Source organism: Pseudophryne corroboree, chromosome 6 (genome assembly GCF_028390025.1).
Source record: "Pseudophryne corroboree isolate aPseCor3 chromosome 6, aPseCor3.hap2, whole genome shotgun sequence".
Taxonomy (NCBI): Eukaryota; Metazoa; Chordata; class Amphibia; order Anura; family Myobatrachidae; genus Pseudophryne; species Pseudophryne corroboree.
The window spans coordinates 496,812,180-496,829,576 of NC_086449.1; the positions used below are offsets into that span (position 1 = coordinate 496,812,180).

The window sequence follows — 17,397 nt, forward strand, 5'->3', positions numbered from 1 at the left end:
ATTTCCACAGAAATGTAGTGTTGCTTAATCATTTCCCTATCTCTGGAGTGAATGTATAAGATACTTTTTTAAACTACATAATTGCAGAATGTTATAAGGTTTCAAAATGTAACAACTATTGTTGTGTTCTGTCTCTTTGTTAAAGTGTTTTACTATTGGAGCTATACATTCTTCACTAACTAACCTGGTACACAACCTTATCTACTCCCTAATTTCTAATTACAACTTTCACGTCAATTAATTCATTCAGCCCAGGTACATTCAATAGAAATACATACATACATACATACATATATGCATACAGTACATGTTGTACATGCCTATACTACAGCTCAGTATGGTTTTGATAAACAAGATTTCCTATGCTATCTACCTATGCATCCATCTGTCAGTCACCTACAGGAACTGAATGTGACAGAAGCAACAGAAAGGAGAGCAATGTGTGACATTGGTTGTGTGGGGTAGGAGAGAGAGAGAGACGGGAGAGAGAAAGAGTGTGTGTGTGTCAGTGAGATTATACACAGTGTGTGACCTGCCAGGATTATGCGGGATGGAAGATGGGCTCTGCAGCGTCACCACCTGGCAGCCAATCCCAGTTTCCCACTAAACGGCCACGGTGAGAGGAATATCTGTAACACCCGAGCAGCAGCACAGAGCTCAACGCCCGCTAGTATACTCTGTCGCCGCTGCAGTACAGCACACACACACTATCCGTAACATAAATGTGTCACCCTGTGTAATAATGTAGCTGCAGGAAGGGACCCGTCAGGAGAAGATGCCCGGGGCCGGCGGCCTATGTATGAAGCTCCGTGACGTCAATGTCACGTCTCTCTGTGGCGATGATGAGGGGCGGCATGTGCTGCTTGGGCTCCCCCGCATCCTGCTGCTGCCCAACACCGCACACCAGGTGCATGACAGCAGCAATGACACGGGGAGGGGGTTATCATGATGTAGGCTCCATGATGGGTGTCATGCCCATATCACCGTGCCCCAGTCCCTGTCTATGGGGGACCAGGAACCCGCGGAATAGGGGCCGCGCTGCTGGGAAATGAGGACGGCGGGAGGTTAGAGCCAATTCCGCCCCCGGACATCGCAGCCGCCGCCGTCCCCTGACTCCCTGTCCCAGGGGCACTACTATACATATCTATCTATCTATATATAGCATGCTTCCCCCTACACTCCCCCCGCACCCAGTCACCCGGCCAGGGGATAATCCTCTTCTCCGGGCTGGTACCATACAGCCGGCCCCGCACAGCACTAGCTCTGCCCCAGCGAGAGGCGCCCGCAGTGTCCCCGCGGGTCACTACTAGCAGCAGCAGGCCAATGGCGCATCCCTATTGTGTGCGCTGTACTATGTACTAACCTCCCGCAGCTAGCTAACGCTGCGGTAAGGAGAAACGCGCTTCAAATAATGGGCTGCCGGCGAGGCGTTACCTGTGTGCTGGAGGGAATGAGGCAGTCCGATAATAGACACCGGCCACTACATCCAAAGGTGGGGTCCTGCTCCGGGCGGGAGGGGGCGGGTCCCTGATTCGGGCGCGGAGAGCGGCGGAGGATGCTGCTGCTGTACCAGCGCCGGGACGTGCGTACTCTGCTGAGCAGACAAAGGATTTCATCAGTCTGAGAGCATGTGCCGGCGCCTCCTACACGTGTGGCTGCAGGAGAGGCAGCAGCAGGCGGTGATCTCCTTCCTATGGTCTGTCACACCGCGGCGGCTGCTGCCCGACACACAGCAGCAGCATCCTCAGCCCATGCATACCCCTGTGGTAAATACTACAAGTCACCTCCCCATGCACTTGTGTTTCCAGTGCACCTGGGGCTGGGCTACCATCCCTCTTCAGGGCACCTACATGATGTCACTGTACTAGCATTTACCTGGGGACATGGCTGTCACAGTGTCACTAGCATTTGAGGTTGCTGAAGGCAATAAGAACAGCGTTATCTCGCCCTCAGTCATGTCACACGTCAAGGTCATATTATTGCATATATACTGGGGACATTTCTTTTGTAGGTCTTTTCAAAGATATTCCACAAATTTCCCTCGGAGTTAATGTAGGATTGCAATGAAAGTTGCTAGATATTATAATGCCCAGTATTAAATCATCTAATCATAAATTATTTCCCATTTATTGACTATTGAGCTACAAAACCATATTTAAAAATCTAGGTTATAAGTGATCACATATTTTCAAGAGTACCGGTAATTTAGCTTATAAAGCTATGTTTGTAGATAATCACATAAAACATCTTCACAGCTGCATTACAGGGCAGTCAGTGTGCATTATAATCACCATGCACAACCTACAGTTGTGCTCACAAAATACATTTGCGGGATATTCCCCCCAAAACAGCTGATATGTCTGCTGTGGTCCCCCAGTTTTCAATTGTAAAATCAGCCGCCATAGCTACAGTAATGGGCCTTACACACTGCGCGATCCACCGCCGAGCTGCCCGACGGCGGATACGGGCGACCCGGCGGCGGGGGTGCAGTGACTGGGAGAGTGAAGTTTCTTCACTCCCCCCGTCACCCGGCTCCATAGCAGTGCAGGCAAATATGGTCGAGATCGTCCATATTGGCCTACATGCACAAGTGACGGGGCACGAGCGATGAACAAGTGCGGGGCCGCGATATGAAAGGTATCTCATTCATTAATGAACAAGATCGTTCATATCTTTCACTCATATCGCCCAGTGTGTAGGGCTTATTACACTATCTATAGTGCATTTGTTTTAGAGAGGGATCCTCCTGCCCATACTTATGCATGGGCATATCTCCAATATCTGCTGCAGTCCCTCCATTTCTGAAAGCAGCCGCAGTGCCCATAGGTAACATAGAAACATAGAATTTGACGGTAGATAAGAAAGACCAACTTGGCCCATGTAGTCTGCCCCTTTTTATCCTTTAGGCCACTGGTTCTCAACCTCAGTCCTCAAGTACACCCTACAGTTCATGTTTTCCAGGTCGCCTAGCTGGTGCACAGGTGTGTTCATTACTCATTACTGACACATTTTAAAAGACCCACAGGTGGAGCAAATAATTTCACTTGCAATCCTGTGAGGAGACCTGGAAAACATGAACTGTTGGGGGTACTTGAGGACAGCGGTTGAGAACCACTGCTTTAGGTAACCTCAACCTTATTTGATCCATAGTTCTTTGTAGGTGGCATCAGGTTAGCCAGTTATAGCCTATGGGCTGCAATTCGCAGAAAGAACCTGGAGAGGCCACAGTGCACGCGTGGTCAGCAGACCATGCATGCGCAGGCGTCCCAGTACTGAAGTGAACACATAGCAAGGGCAAGCTCGTTTCAGAGCCCCTGTCCGTGCATACATCTGAGCAGTGTAATTACATTTTGCAATGCGCTTTGGAGCGCTAATATCACACCCAAATTGCATTACAACTGCTATGATTGTACATATGCCCAAAATCCACCATATAAGGCTGTTTTGCAGATTAAGAGCACCATTTATTAACGAAAAATTACACCGACTGCGTTTTTCATTTAGTATCACCGTGATACAAACAAAAATGCAGCTGGTATTCAGCAAGACTTACCTCTCACCGGCGAGGTCCAGCGATGTCTCCTCCCTCAGCAGTGTCCTCCGCTCTCCTGCTGGCAGCCTAACACTGTCAGCGATGGGCTGCTTAGTCATGTGCATGCACAACATCCAGTCTGCATATGTACATGACTCCTTCATTTAGCAGGGACCCGGCAATGCCCGGAAAGGCAGCGCTGTGCCCACATTCCCACATATGCAAACAGCAGTAAACTTAGTTTACTGCTGTTTGATGAATACTGAAAGGATGTGAATAATGAATATTACCACTAACGTGCGCAGTAAACAATGGGATGCAGCTGGGAAACAAATAACAGATATTCATCCAACATCTACATAGAAAGTGCAGCAAAGATAGATGTTTAGGCCTGCGCCTCCCACTGAAAGGATGACATAAACCCTTTAGTGAGTGGCAAAAGGTTTTGCATAGTCGATAAATGGGGCCATATATGACAGTCTGAAGATAATGTCAAATAAGTGATGCCTTATGGATCTATTTTCACACAGACAAGTGCATCATTCTGAAGCCCAAGTAGTTACAAAATGTAATTTATGTTAACATTTTTTTAATTATTATTATTATTATTATCATCATCATTTATATAGCAATACATTAAACGCTAGTTAATCTTGTATTAAGTCTGTTTCCCAGCTGTTGGGATCCCGGCAGTCAGTATACCGACACCGGAATCCCAACTGCAAAGGGAATCCCAACTGGGTCCCAGAATTCCCACTCATGGGGTGGTTCACGCCACCAGCCAAGGGGGAATAAATTAGTGTGGCGAGCGAAGCTCACCACCAGGCCCGCGAGGGGACACGCTGCACTCGTCATCAGGGTCCCGTCTGTCGGGATTCCGGTGTCGGTCGTATGACCAGCAGGATCCCTACCGCTGAGATCCCATACTGAATCCGTCTCAAACACATCAGTAACTTGAACAAATATATATGAACATGGGGCAGGGGTTGGCTGGCAACTTTCAGCCTGGGGGGCAGACTCAAGCAAGTGGCCCAGCTTTTCACAGGGAATGCAGTGAGAAAAAGGCCCTGGAACACTTAAATTGCACTGGCCCGGGGGGCAGATGGCACCCTGCCCAGCCAGCCCCTGACATGGGGATAATATGGAAACTCTTCACAGGTCAGAATTAATTGCGGGGTTCACACTGCAAGGAAAACAGTTATGCTCCATCACTGAAAAGACTCATTGCACAGTAGGTGTCACACAAGCTAAACATTTCCCATTGACCTAAGGAATGCAATATTTAAACTCTATATTCGTTCCTTATATAATATACAGTATGTTACATTTCACAACCTATAATTCCTCTACAAAATTCTGGTGTTTTTTACAGCACATGTAAATGGAGAGAAATCCTGGCTGCTGTTGGTAAGTCTTATGCGTATACTGTACGTAGCTTGTTATTGTTTAATAAAGGGGTGGTGGTAATTATCCAACAATCAGGTGCTACTCCCTCAATAATACAGCATGGGCAAACACTTTTTGTTTGAATAGAACTTTTCCTTAGACTAAGAGCATGTGCCGGGTGCCTTCTACACGTGTGCCTGTTGCTGTAGTAGAGGGAGCAGCAGACACTGGCTATATTCTATCGGTATCCGGTCTCTAGGTCAACCACACTTAGGTCGACAGTCACTAGGTCGACCACTATTGGTCAACATGCATTGGGTCGACAGGGTTTCTAGGTCGACATGGTCACTAGGTCAACATGTTCTAGGTCGACATGAGGTTTTCACAATTTTTTTAAATTTTTTAACTTTTTCATTCTTTACAATCCACGTAGACTACAGTTGGGAATGGCAACCTGTGCCGAGCGCAGCTAGGCACCTTTCCCAATGCGAGGGGACACGGTGCACTAACTGGGGTTCCCAGTCACTCTACAAAGAAAACAACACTATTTTTTTTTTTTAAACTCATGTCGACCTTTTGTCATGTCGACCTTGCTCAGGGCGACCTAATGCTTGTGCATTTTGGGTGTCAACTTAGTTACTGTCGACAAATAGTGGTCGACCTAGACACTGTCGACCTAAGTGTGGTCGACCCTATGAACCACACCCAGTCTATCACATTGCTGCTGCCTGACACACAGTGCTGCTTGCAGTAGTATCCTCAGCTCATACATTGCTGATAATCTGCAAATTAATTTAGTGAGCACTAGGTTATTCATGGTGATTGCCCTGTAATGTAGCAGTTGTGAAGTTTTGTGTGATTATCTATAAACATAACTTTGTTAACTAAATTACTGGTACTTTTGGAATTATTTAGTAATTGATAGGCTGATGGTTTAAATATTGTTTTTTTCTTTTATTTATTTATTTAGCACCAGTTATTTATATAGTGCACACATATTCTGCAGGGTTTTACAGAGAATATTTGGCCATTCACATCAGTCCCTGCCCCAGTGGAGTTTTACGATCTGTATTCCCTATCACATGTACACACAGGCACATTAACGCTAGGGTTAATTTTATTGGGAACCAATTAACCAACCAGTATACTTTTGGATTGTGGGAAGAAACTGGAACACCTGGAGGAAACCCACGCAAGCATGGGGAGAATAGGCAGTAATTCTAACCATTACACTGTATGTACTGCCATGCCCCTAGTGCTCATAAAATTAACTTGCAGATTAGCCCACAAAACAGCTGTTTTCGGGGGGAGATCCACAAGTTTCAAGAATCCAGCAGAAATTAGAGATATCTGATGTGGTCCCCCATTTTCGATCGCTAAATCATCCCCCATAGGTTTCAGTGGTGGCTGCTATATTGTAAGAATTTCCCTGTTAGCTAATGCCATCTATAGTGCATTTGTTTTCAGAGAGGGAGTCCTCCAAATCCCTCCCCGCCAGTCCACACTGACATATGTGCAGCTCAACAGCTGCACATATGCATTAGACTGGTCTGGGTCTGAACCCAGAAGCTTAGGGCCATATGCAATTGCGGTCGAATTGCCGCAAATGTCGAAAAACGGGGCATTTTCGACACAAAAAAATGATTCGACAGTGCAATACAGTACTTTTCGACAAAAAAACAGCCTTTTCAGATTCGACTTTTTGCAATTCGACAGTTGTCAAATTCGACATGTCTGCAATGGTAAAAATGCGGCTTTTCGACAAAAGTATATTCAATTGAAGAATGTCGATTCGACAACAGTGCTTTTCGACAGTCATTTCAGTCCGCCTCATTTTGCTGGTGGGATCTAATAAAAAAATGTAAAAACATGTTTTTTTGTGTGTGTTTTTTGTTGCTAATAGCATATCTATTTATATTAGAAGGGATTATCTACTTGGTTTGTCTATCAGGAGCCACAAGTATTATTTTATATATTTTTTAAAAGAATATTTTTATTTTTACTGACTAAAATAATATGGAGAGATCAGAGCATGTAATTCAGTGGGAAGGGGTGCGAATGGGTTGAAAACCCTGAAAAAAATGCGTGGGGTCCCCCCTCCTAAGCATAATTAGCCTCGGGCTCTTTGAGCCGGTCCTGGTTGTAAAAATACGGGGGGGGGGGGGGGGGAATGACAGGGGATCCCCCGTATTTTAACAACCAGCACCGGGCTCTGCATCCGGTCCTGGTGCAAAAAATACGGGGGACAAAAGACGTAGGGGTTCCCCGTATTTTTCACACCAGCACCGGGCTCCACTAGCTGGAGAGATAATGCCACAGCCGGGGGACACTTTATACCGGTCCCTGCGGCCGTGGCATTAAATCCCCAACTAGTCACCCCTGGCCGGGGACCCCTGGAGGAGTGGGGACCCCTTAAATCAAGGCCCCCCCCTCAGCCACCCAAGGACCAGGGGTGAAGCCCGAGGCTGTCCCCCCCATCCAAGGGCGGTGGATGGGAGGCTGATAGCCAAGTGTAAAAATAAAGAATATTGTTTTTTTGTAGCAGAACTACAAGTCCCAGCAAGCCTCCCCCGCAAGCTGGTACTTGGAGAACCACAAGTACCAGCATGTGGGGCGAAAACGGGCCCGCTGGTACCTGTAGTTCTACTGCAAAAAAAATACCCAAATAAAAACAGTACACACACACCGTGATAGTAAAACTTTATTACATACATACACACCGACACACATATACTTACCTATGTTGACACGAAGCAGTCGGTCCTCTTCACCAGTAGAATCCACGAGTTACCTGTAAGTAAAATTATACTCAAAAAAATCCTGTGTAGATCTGTCCTCTTCTGCTTGTAATCCACGTACTTGGCAAAATAATAAAACGCAAAACCCGATCCACGCACTGAAAGGGGTCGCATGTTTACACATGGGAGCCCTTTCCCCGACTGCTGGGACCTCCGTGACTCCTGTCAAAGAGGGTACCTTGAGCCAATCAGGGAGCGCCACGTCGTGGCACTCTCCTGATTGTCTGTCGCGTCTGAGGTGTCAGGCGGCGCATAGCACATAGCCGCTCCATTATATTCAATGGTGGGAACTTTGCGTCAGCGGTTGACCGCGAGTAACCTCAACCGCTGACGCAAATTTCCCACCATTGGATACAATGGAGCGCCTATGTGCTACATTGTATCTCGAGTGCGCCGCCTGACAGCTCAGACGCGCACAGCCAATCAGGAGAGTGCCACGACGTGGCGCTCCCTGATTGGCTCAAGGGACCCTCTTTGACAGGAGTCACGGGGGGTCTCAGCAGTCGGGGAAAGGGGTCCCATGTGTAAACATGGGACCCCTTTCAGTGCGTGGATCGGGTTTTGCGTTTTATTATTTTGCCAAGTACGTGGATTACAAACTCTGAAGAGGACAGATCTACACAGGAATTTTGTGAGTATAATTTTATTTACAGGTAACCCGTGGATTCTACTGGTGAAGAGGACCGACTGCTTCGTGTCAACATAGGTAAGTATGTGTGTGTCGGTGTGCATGTATGTAATAAAGTTTTACTTTCACGGTGTGTGTGTACTGTTTTTATTTGGGTATTTTTTTTGCAGTAGAACTACAGGTACCAGCGGGCCTGTTTCCCCCCGCATGCTGGTACTTGTGGTTCTCCAAGTACCAGCTTGCGGGGGAGGCTTGCTGGGACTTGTAGTTCTACTACAAAAAAAACAATATTCTTTATTTTGTCACTTGGCTATCAGCCTCCCATCCGCCGCACTTGGATGGGGGGGACAGCCTCGGGCTTCACCCCTGGTCCTTGGGTGGCTGGAAGGGGGTACCCCTTGATTTAAGGGTTCCCCACTCCTCCAGGGTACCCCGGCCAGGGGTGACTAGTTGGGGATTTAATGCCACGGCCGCAGGGACCGGTATAAAAGTGTCCCCCGGCTGTGGCATTATCTCTCCAGCTAGTGGAGCCCGGTGCTGGTGTGAAAAATACAGGGAACCCCTACGTCTTTTGTCCCCCGTATTTTTTGCACCAGAACCGGATGCAGAGCCCGGTGCTGGTTGTTAAAATATGGGGGATCCCCTGTCATTTTTTTTCCGGTATTTTTACAACCAGGACCGGCTCAAAGAGCCCGAGGCTAGTTATGCTTAGGAGGGGGGACCCCACGCATTTTTTTCTTGATTGTTTAAACTCTTTTGTGCCGTCCATGAAGTCGAATCCAGGACGCACACTATCGTCAATTGGTCCGTTTTTCGACAGCGGGACTGTCGAATCCGTTTTTTATTGAATATGTCGAATTCGGGTCCCGGCGGGAGGGTGTCTGACTGTCGAATTGTGTCGAATTTAAAAACGAATTAGACTGCAATTGCATATACCCCTTAGACAGTTGTTTCCAAGCTGGTGCAGTGTAACCCTGCGGTGCCTCGGGATACTTGCAGGGGTGCCCTGGGTTAATGGTCCAGGGTCAATTAATAAAATGTATGGTCAATGTGCTTGTAGTTTGCAATCAAAAACATGTGGACAAACAAAAGCGAATCCAGTCCCTTACCACATAATTGTACCAGAGGATCATATAAACAGAATTTACTTAATTTCAGGATTTTTTTCTGAATTTCTCAATAAGAAACTTTTGGCCTAGGGGTGCCGTGAAATTAATTCTGATACTCTAGGGTGCCATGATTCAAAAACATTTGGGAACCACTGAGCTAAGTGATAGCTATCGCTCTGCTTCCAGCTCTTTAAATAAGCCAGAAGCCACAAACCACCATCTAAGGCTGTTTTGTAGTTTATATGACAGTAGTATATTTGGAAATAATGTCAAATAAGTGATGTCTTAAGGTACATACACACTGAGCTATTTTACCCCCTGCCCAGCGATGTCAGCGGGGGTGAACGGCTTTCCATAGCAGGACGCTATGAGAAGCCGACCACCCCGTCGTTCATCTGGTAATACCAGCAGATGAACGGCGGCCACCGGCGAAGAAGCGGGGGCGCGCATCAGCACTCACCGTTCATCGCCGGGGCATACACACTGGGCGGTTTTGAGCGGAAAGCAGCTCAAAACACCAAAAGTGAGCTGCTTTCAGCTAAAAATCGCCCAGTGTGTATGGGCCTTTATGGTTCCATTTTTACACAGATAAGTGCATCATTCTGAAGCCCAAGTGGTTGCAAAATTTCATTTATGTGAAACAATATTATTATTATCATAATTATTGTAATTTTTAATAGCAATAAATTAGAAGCCTGTTAATCTAGCATTATGTCTTTAGGTGCATACGTACGGTGCGATGTGTGCTTACGATTTTGACTATATAGTCAAAATCATAAGAAAAGTTAGCACATATCGTACCGTGTGTATACAGCTTGTGATATCAATGCACACTCCCACGGGATCGGTGTCGCAAGAAAAAATAGACTGTGCAGTCAAGGAAATTTTGACTATATTGTGTACAATCTAGTTTCTAGTATAGTCAAAATTGTATAGAGTCAAAATTGTACATAGCCAAAATTGCACCGTGTGTATAGTCAATATCGGTGGTTCTGGGCTCCAGGGAGTTCAAGGGAAATCACAAAGTTAAAATCAGCCTTTAAGCAGAATCGTACCGTATGTATGCACCTTTTGTACTGAGGACATCAGTACCTTGAACAAATATATATGAACATGGGGAGAATATGGAAACTGTACACATGTCAGAATTAATTACAGGGTTATGCTCCATCACTTAAAAGACACGTAACAAAGCAATTGTCACACATGCAAAATATTCCACCACTGACCTGCAGAAGTGCAATGTTTAAACTCTCTATGGGGGGTGATTCAGACCTGATCGTACATGTGCTAAATTTAGCACATCTACGATCAGCTTCCCTGACAGGCGGGGGGCGCCCAGCCCCGCATGTCAGGCCCTACCCCGTCATACAAGTACAAAAGCATCGCACAGCGGCGATGCTTTTGTACTGTAGGAGTAGCTCCCAGCCAGCGCAGCTACTGCGCGCTTGCAGAGAGCTACTTGTCACTGCCCGGGTTGCAGTGGCTGCGTGTGACATCATGCAGCAGCAGCGCCCCCCCCAACACGCACAGCAGCGATCAGATCTGAATTAGCCCTTATATTCCTTTCCACCAACGGTGCAAGTATGTGGGTACGCTCGGGTAAGGAGTACCCTCAAGAATTTGGCAGTGGTTACGCAGTACCACCTGACACACACTTTGCCATTACTACAATTATAATGTGTCACAAAGCAACCATGGTGCTTGGCAGCATGACGGCTCCTCCCACTTTGTCAGGGTTACTGGGAGTGCGACAGTGGCTGTATTGTCCTGCTATAAGGGAAGCATTACTATATATTGTTATTAAATTGGCAATACTTTATATTTCTATTATACTGGAGGTATCACTATATATTTCTATTATACTGGAGGCATTACTATATCGCCGCTAGTGTCGTGTAGACACTCCCACTAGTGGCATGTGACCACGCCCCATCACAACACATGGTCACGCCTATTTTTCGGCACTCAATACCACTAAGAAAATATTTCTACTTGCACCACTGCTTTCCACTATAATATATGTTACATGTCACAGCTGCACAAACATCATTCCATCATTCACAACAGGTTATGGGCTGAAACACAAAGGAGTGAAGTGCCCAACACACACAGGAGTACAGTACCAAGGCACACAGGTGTAAAGTACCCAGACATACGAGTACACGCTGCTAGGACATCCACAGCAGCACACAGAAGCCACCTAAAACACATGTGTCGTTCAGAAGCTTTTTAATACACAGAAGCTGCATAAAACACAGAGGACTAAGGGGAAAATGCGGTAAAACCCCCGTTAGTACATATGCGATTAGCATCATTGCGATAACCCGCGATCAGTGATAGTACATCCCACCCAGAGTGAGGATATAATAGAGTGTTTCCAGCATAATGTTTCAATACTGGGACTAATTAGTGTATCGTTGAAAGCATGAATACAGGAGCTATACTCATAATGGGTTTGAATCCCAGGTATGTCAGCATATTGAAATGTAATAAAGGACAGCATGACTGAATAACACAGAAATCTCAAGTTGAGTTCATGAATGTTGTATAGATATTGGCGACAGAAGCGGTCAGGAGATGCTGGGCTTCAAAAGGAGGCAAGCTGCAAGTGAAAGAAATTAAAACAGTTAATTGACAAGTGCCACCAACAACGCTCCCTACACTGCAGCGCTATGTGCGGTGCCCCCTCCACACACATCTAGTTACAGCCCTGGGCATTACTGTGCGGGGCATAACAAGATTCATTACTTTGTGGGGCATAATTTGCTGCAAGGGGCATTACTCAGTTGGGCATAATATGGTACTAGGGGCATTACTGTGTGGGGAATAATATGGTGCTAGGGGCATTACTGTGTGGGGCATAACATAGTGTAAGGGGCACTATTGTGTCGGCATAATGAAGTCTGTAATTTTGGAGGTATCCTCCTGTACCAACGGCCTTCAGTTGTCTGTCTAATACCGTTGCCAATCGATTGGGAGACTCACACAGTAAACATCACACGGTTATGTTCAACAAGATGAGACTGTATTGGTTCGTTTGTTCAGGGTTATTATAGGCAAAAGAAAATGATTACACAAGCACTTTGTATGTATCACAAACAGAACAAAGAATCATTTCTGAAAAGACAAGGAAGCTTGGTAGATGCTCTTTCTTCCCCTCCTTCACTTGTAGGAGGCTAACTCACAATATGTTTCTAAAAAGTCCATTTAACCTTGCTTCTCACAGAAACTTCTTTCTAACTTTTGAAATGTTAGCATTACTTATAACTTATTATGAAGCCTGAAGCATTTACTAAAATGGCTGCTGTTATACAAGATGGCTTATAGTTGCATTAACATAATACTGTCTCCCTCAGTCAATAATCTGACATTACAGTTGAGGCATTACAAAATCTCTTCCTAACGAGTCTAGGCAAACAGTCTAGCTACGATGGTGCTAAAGGCTATATCCCCGTGAGATGGTGCTTTTCACTTTATCCGACGGAGGGTAATGACCGTTCGCTCATATCCATCAAGGTAGACTGCTCACAGCTCTTTCTTGCCAAGCTCTTCTGTAGCTTCTTAAACTTTGTGGTTTCAAATCTTGAGTTTATAGACTTTTTGCAAGCTGAAAGGAAACAAAATAGTATCTTAAAACACAGGTATATGCAAATTGCTAAGCCAACAATTTTTTATAAAAACATCACAATTCCAACAATCTATCCTTTGATCCCACTAAACCAATTAGCTGGGTTTAACCAGGAGAGGAAAACCATCCTCCCTTACTCCCAAGTCCCCTCCAGGAAAACAGGGGTAATATGTTTGCTTGCATATGCCTGCTTCTCATCCTCTATTTCTTGGACGTGTCACAACACATTCTTCCCTATAATATGTGTTTGCTCCGAAGTGGGCACATGTGAGCCCTGTAATTCTTAACTAACTAGTATCTTTGTAACCCGGAAGATTTCATGATCTTTACTTTAACTTGCTTAACACAAGATCTAGTGGTTTTGGTACCACACTTCTTACATACCAGAGACCGGTATGTACTTTGGGGGTTCTCTTCATGAGTCTCTTTATTATTGCCCTTCCTGCCCTCTCCTATGAGGGATATAGAGTATATTATGACTACAATGAGTACTGAAGTTCCCAATATAATGCCACATAGTGGCCTGTCTGGTTTTAGGCCCAATTAGCCTCTGCATGTTTGATGTTTGTGTATTTCATTGTTCAAACTTAACTTGGGCAAATTTGTAGTGGGATGCGTGTATTCAAGCTTCCCTCTCTCTTTCAACTTCACATATGTGGGTGTGGTCAGCAACACCTGATATGGACCATCAAATCTGGGATTAAGTGGCTTTCTCACATGTCTTTTCAGATAAACCCAATCTCCTGGCTGAAGCCTGTGGGGATTCAGATCTGCTCCTGAATCTGGGTGAGAGGCAAAAACTAGAGAATGCAAAGATGTTAGTTTCTCAGTAAGACTTTTTACATATGCAGTCAAATCACAATATTTATGCTGTAACTCTTGTGGATAATAACATCCTATCTTAGGTATGCTACCAAACAAGATTTCATTAGGTGAAAAACCTGTGGTTTTACTGAGTATGGTTCTACTATTAAACAGTACTAAAAAATAAACACTTTGGCACCCCTTTTTGGTTCCTGTGACACACTCACTAGCCTGTGATACAACACATGGAATGCCTGTTGTATTCCCAAATCATGCATCATGTGCTACATTATTTCTTCAATGAACTGAGTACCGCTATCTGATACTTGTCACACGCCAGAGGCGGCGTTCGCCGCGCTTACCCCTGCGTGCTTGCTGGTCTGTGTTGCGGCCTCCGCCTTCGGTGGTCCACGGGCTCCAGCGTCTGGCTGGCGCGGCTCCCGGCAGTTCTCTGTGGCAGGGGCGCCGCCATGACACCCGGCATCACGCGGGCGGGGAGCAGGTGACATCATCAGACTGTTCCGCCAATCCAGCGGAGGCGGGAGATTCAAAGTCAGACGCCGGGCAGAGCCTCGGTGCCTGAGTATCGTCTCTTTTCTGAAGTGGATGCCAGAGCTCCCGTACGCAGTGTGTTTTCCAGCAGCTATACTCCTGTGCACTTAGCATTCAGGGTGCCTTCCTGCAGCGCAGTCTCCAGTGATCCGAGCAACTAGTGTGTTCCTCTGCAGTGCAGTTGCCAGCGCTCCCTGGATTCAGCAAGGCCTGCGGGCCGAACCAACCTTAGTGCTTCCAGCGTGCAGTGTCATTTACCATCGCTCACAAGTTCTTCATTCATCAGTGTCCTTAAACACCGTTCACCAATTCTTCAGTGTCATTTACCATCGCTCACAAGTTCTTCATTCATCAGTGTCTTTAAACACTGCTCACCAATTCTTCAGTGTCATTCACCATCGCTCACAAGTTCTTCATTCATCAGTGTCTTGAAACATTGCTCACAATTCTTCAGTGTCATTTACCATCGCTCACAAGTTCTTCATTCATCAGTGTCCTTAAACACCGCTCACCAATTCTTCAGTGTCAATCACCATCGCTCACAAGTTCTTCATTCATCAGTGTCTTTAAACATTGCTCACAATTCTTCAGTGTCTTTTACCATCGCTCACAAGTTCTTCATTCATCAGTGTCTTTAAACATCGCTCACAAATTCTTCAGTGTCTTTTATCATTGCTCATGAATTCTTCAGTAACTTTTTGACATTGCCTACAAGTTCACGTTCTTTCATGTGCCGCTGTATTGCTCCCTTCCCTTAATAAAGTTCCTCAGCATTCTTTTACCAAACCTAACTGTTAGAGTCTTGTATGAGGAAATCCTATATCCGACCATCCCTGCTCCGACCTACCTGTGGTTCCTTTTCCCGACCATCGGATGCACCCCCGAGTCCACAACATCCCCAACCCAGGTCAGTGACAATACTATAACTGCTGGTACTCCATATCTGGAAATAACTTCTGAAATTAATTTTCTAGCTATTGATTTTGCTGTAGCTTTTTCCATTGGCCAATAACTAAAAATGTCTGTGACTACCAATACATCTTTGGCAGCTGGATATAGTCAATTTGCAGTCTTTTGGGGATCGCTCCAAGGGTTGTCTTAACCTTCTGTCCTGGATTGGATTGCATTCCACATAATATCCAGCAGGTTTGTACAAACTTGGTAGCATCTGGATAAAATCCTGGAGCTATCCATCTTTCATTAACTAAATTTTCCATTTGATCCTTTCCCAGGTCTGTGAGTCCATGGCTGACTTGACACATAGGTGGATATAAGCTTCTGGGTAAGCATATCCTCTCTTCTGATTTCCATAAGCCAGTTTCTTTTTCCTGTCTGGCTCCTCTTCTCTGCCATGCTGCTTTTTCTTCAGGACCTGCTTGTTACTGACATTTCTTCAAATCTTGTAGATTAGGTATTTGAGGCTTTACTTCTTTTGTTTCTCCTGTCTGTGTAGTGTAGATTGCTACCTTCACTGGTTGTTTGGTTGCTTTATTTTTTCCAGGCTACTATCTAATTCTCTCCTGCTTGGTTCTGAAGTTTAATCAGTGTAGCATAATCAGGCATTTGGTCTGGCACTGGAATGGTTACTGTATAGGCTTGCCTTTTCTGCTGGGGGCATTTTGCTGCACTCTTGGCTTCAGCATCTTGCCAGATTGTTGCCTCTTGTTTTAGGAGTATCATTCCTTGTGTGTGTCTGGATCTTAATTACTGCAACTTTGTCTTGAAGCCTCTGCTTTTCCATATCTGGCCCACAATCTTGTGCTGGGATGGTAAGGATCCTGAATCCACAACTTTATATTCAGTGGTTACTACATATCCTGTATAAGGAATCCCATCCTCATAGTACCTTGATCCATCCACATATAGCTTATGCTGAGCATTAGTTAGGACTGTATCTGTAACATGTGGCAAGGGTTAAGTTTCTTGTTCCATTAAAACCACACAATCATGAGAGAAAGAAAAATTTTGATTGTTAGAATTATCCTCTTCTTCCATTTCTGGACCATTTTCCTGGTCCTCATTGAGAAAGTCAAATTAATTTCTAATAAATATTTAAAATGCCAGCACTAATATATGTTGTTGACGCCAGGCGCATCTTATTACCATATACGATAAAAGTGCGCTGTACGTTGCAAGCACTACATCCCTTAAGACAAAACAAGTACACGCACACATTTCTGAGTTCCAAAGCTCAATGATGTATATATTTGATATTAAAAGGATATGTATACAATATATCACGAGTACAGTGTATATATAGTTACATGGTTACAATTTACACAGGAAGCAGTTATTACAAACTAATCCATTACAGCCAGCAATACATCACCATATTTGCTCAATGCACCTTCCGCTCCATATTTAGCTCTCCCTCAATGCAAAACACCATCTCGATCAGCACCCAGCAAAAACAAAACTTCTTGTGACTGGGGTCAGCTATACATTGTTTATGTTAGGGGAGTATAGGTCTGGGACTGGGTCTTCTGTTATTGGTCCAGGGGAGGGAACTTTCTCATTCATGATGAGTCATTGGTCAGTTCATATGCAAGCAATGAAGATGACATCATAGGGGCTGGCCTCTGGTTTCCTGTCCACATGCTTTAAATGGAATGTCCTTTTGTTCACTTCAGAATTGTGGCTTTATATTCCTACATTCAATCATAACTACTCATTGCAATGTGCTACAACCTAATCACAGGCATAAAATGCATCCACACATTAATCTGATTACTTTGACACCAAGCACAACATGTCCATCTTGCTCCACTCCAACAATACACATAAATGACGTTATACTCCATTATATAATTTAAAACCTTATAATGTCTAGTGCTTGATATATTTAATTTATGTGCTGTATGAAATATGTGTTGAATATATCTTTGTGTCATGTCTGTGTGAGTGCGTATGTTACCATATATTGCTGCGCACGCTGTGCATATTCTCAAGCATAACGA

At 45.0% G+C, this 17,397-nt stretch overlaps 1 protein-coding gene across 1 annotated transcript in view; it reads right to left on the reverse strand.

Annotated features, from left to right (window-relative positions):
* The window catches only part of SLC38A1 (solute carrier family 38 member 1), a 163,813-nt gene extending 162,070 nt beyond the window's left edge, over positions 1-1,743 (reverse strand). The window contains exon 1 of the mRNA XM_063927356.1: positions 1,435-1,743. The gene's annotated coding sequence lies outside the window, so the exon portion shown is untranslated. The remainder of the gene's footprint in view (positions 1-1,434) is intronic.
* Positions 1,744-17,397: the final 15,654 nt, after the last annotated feature.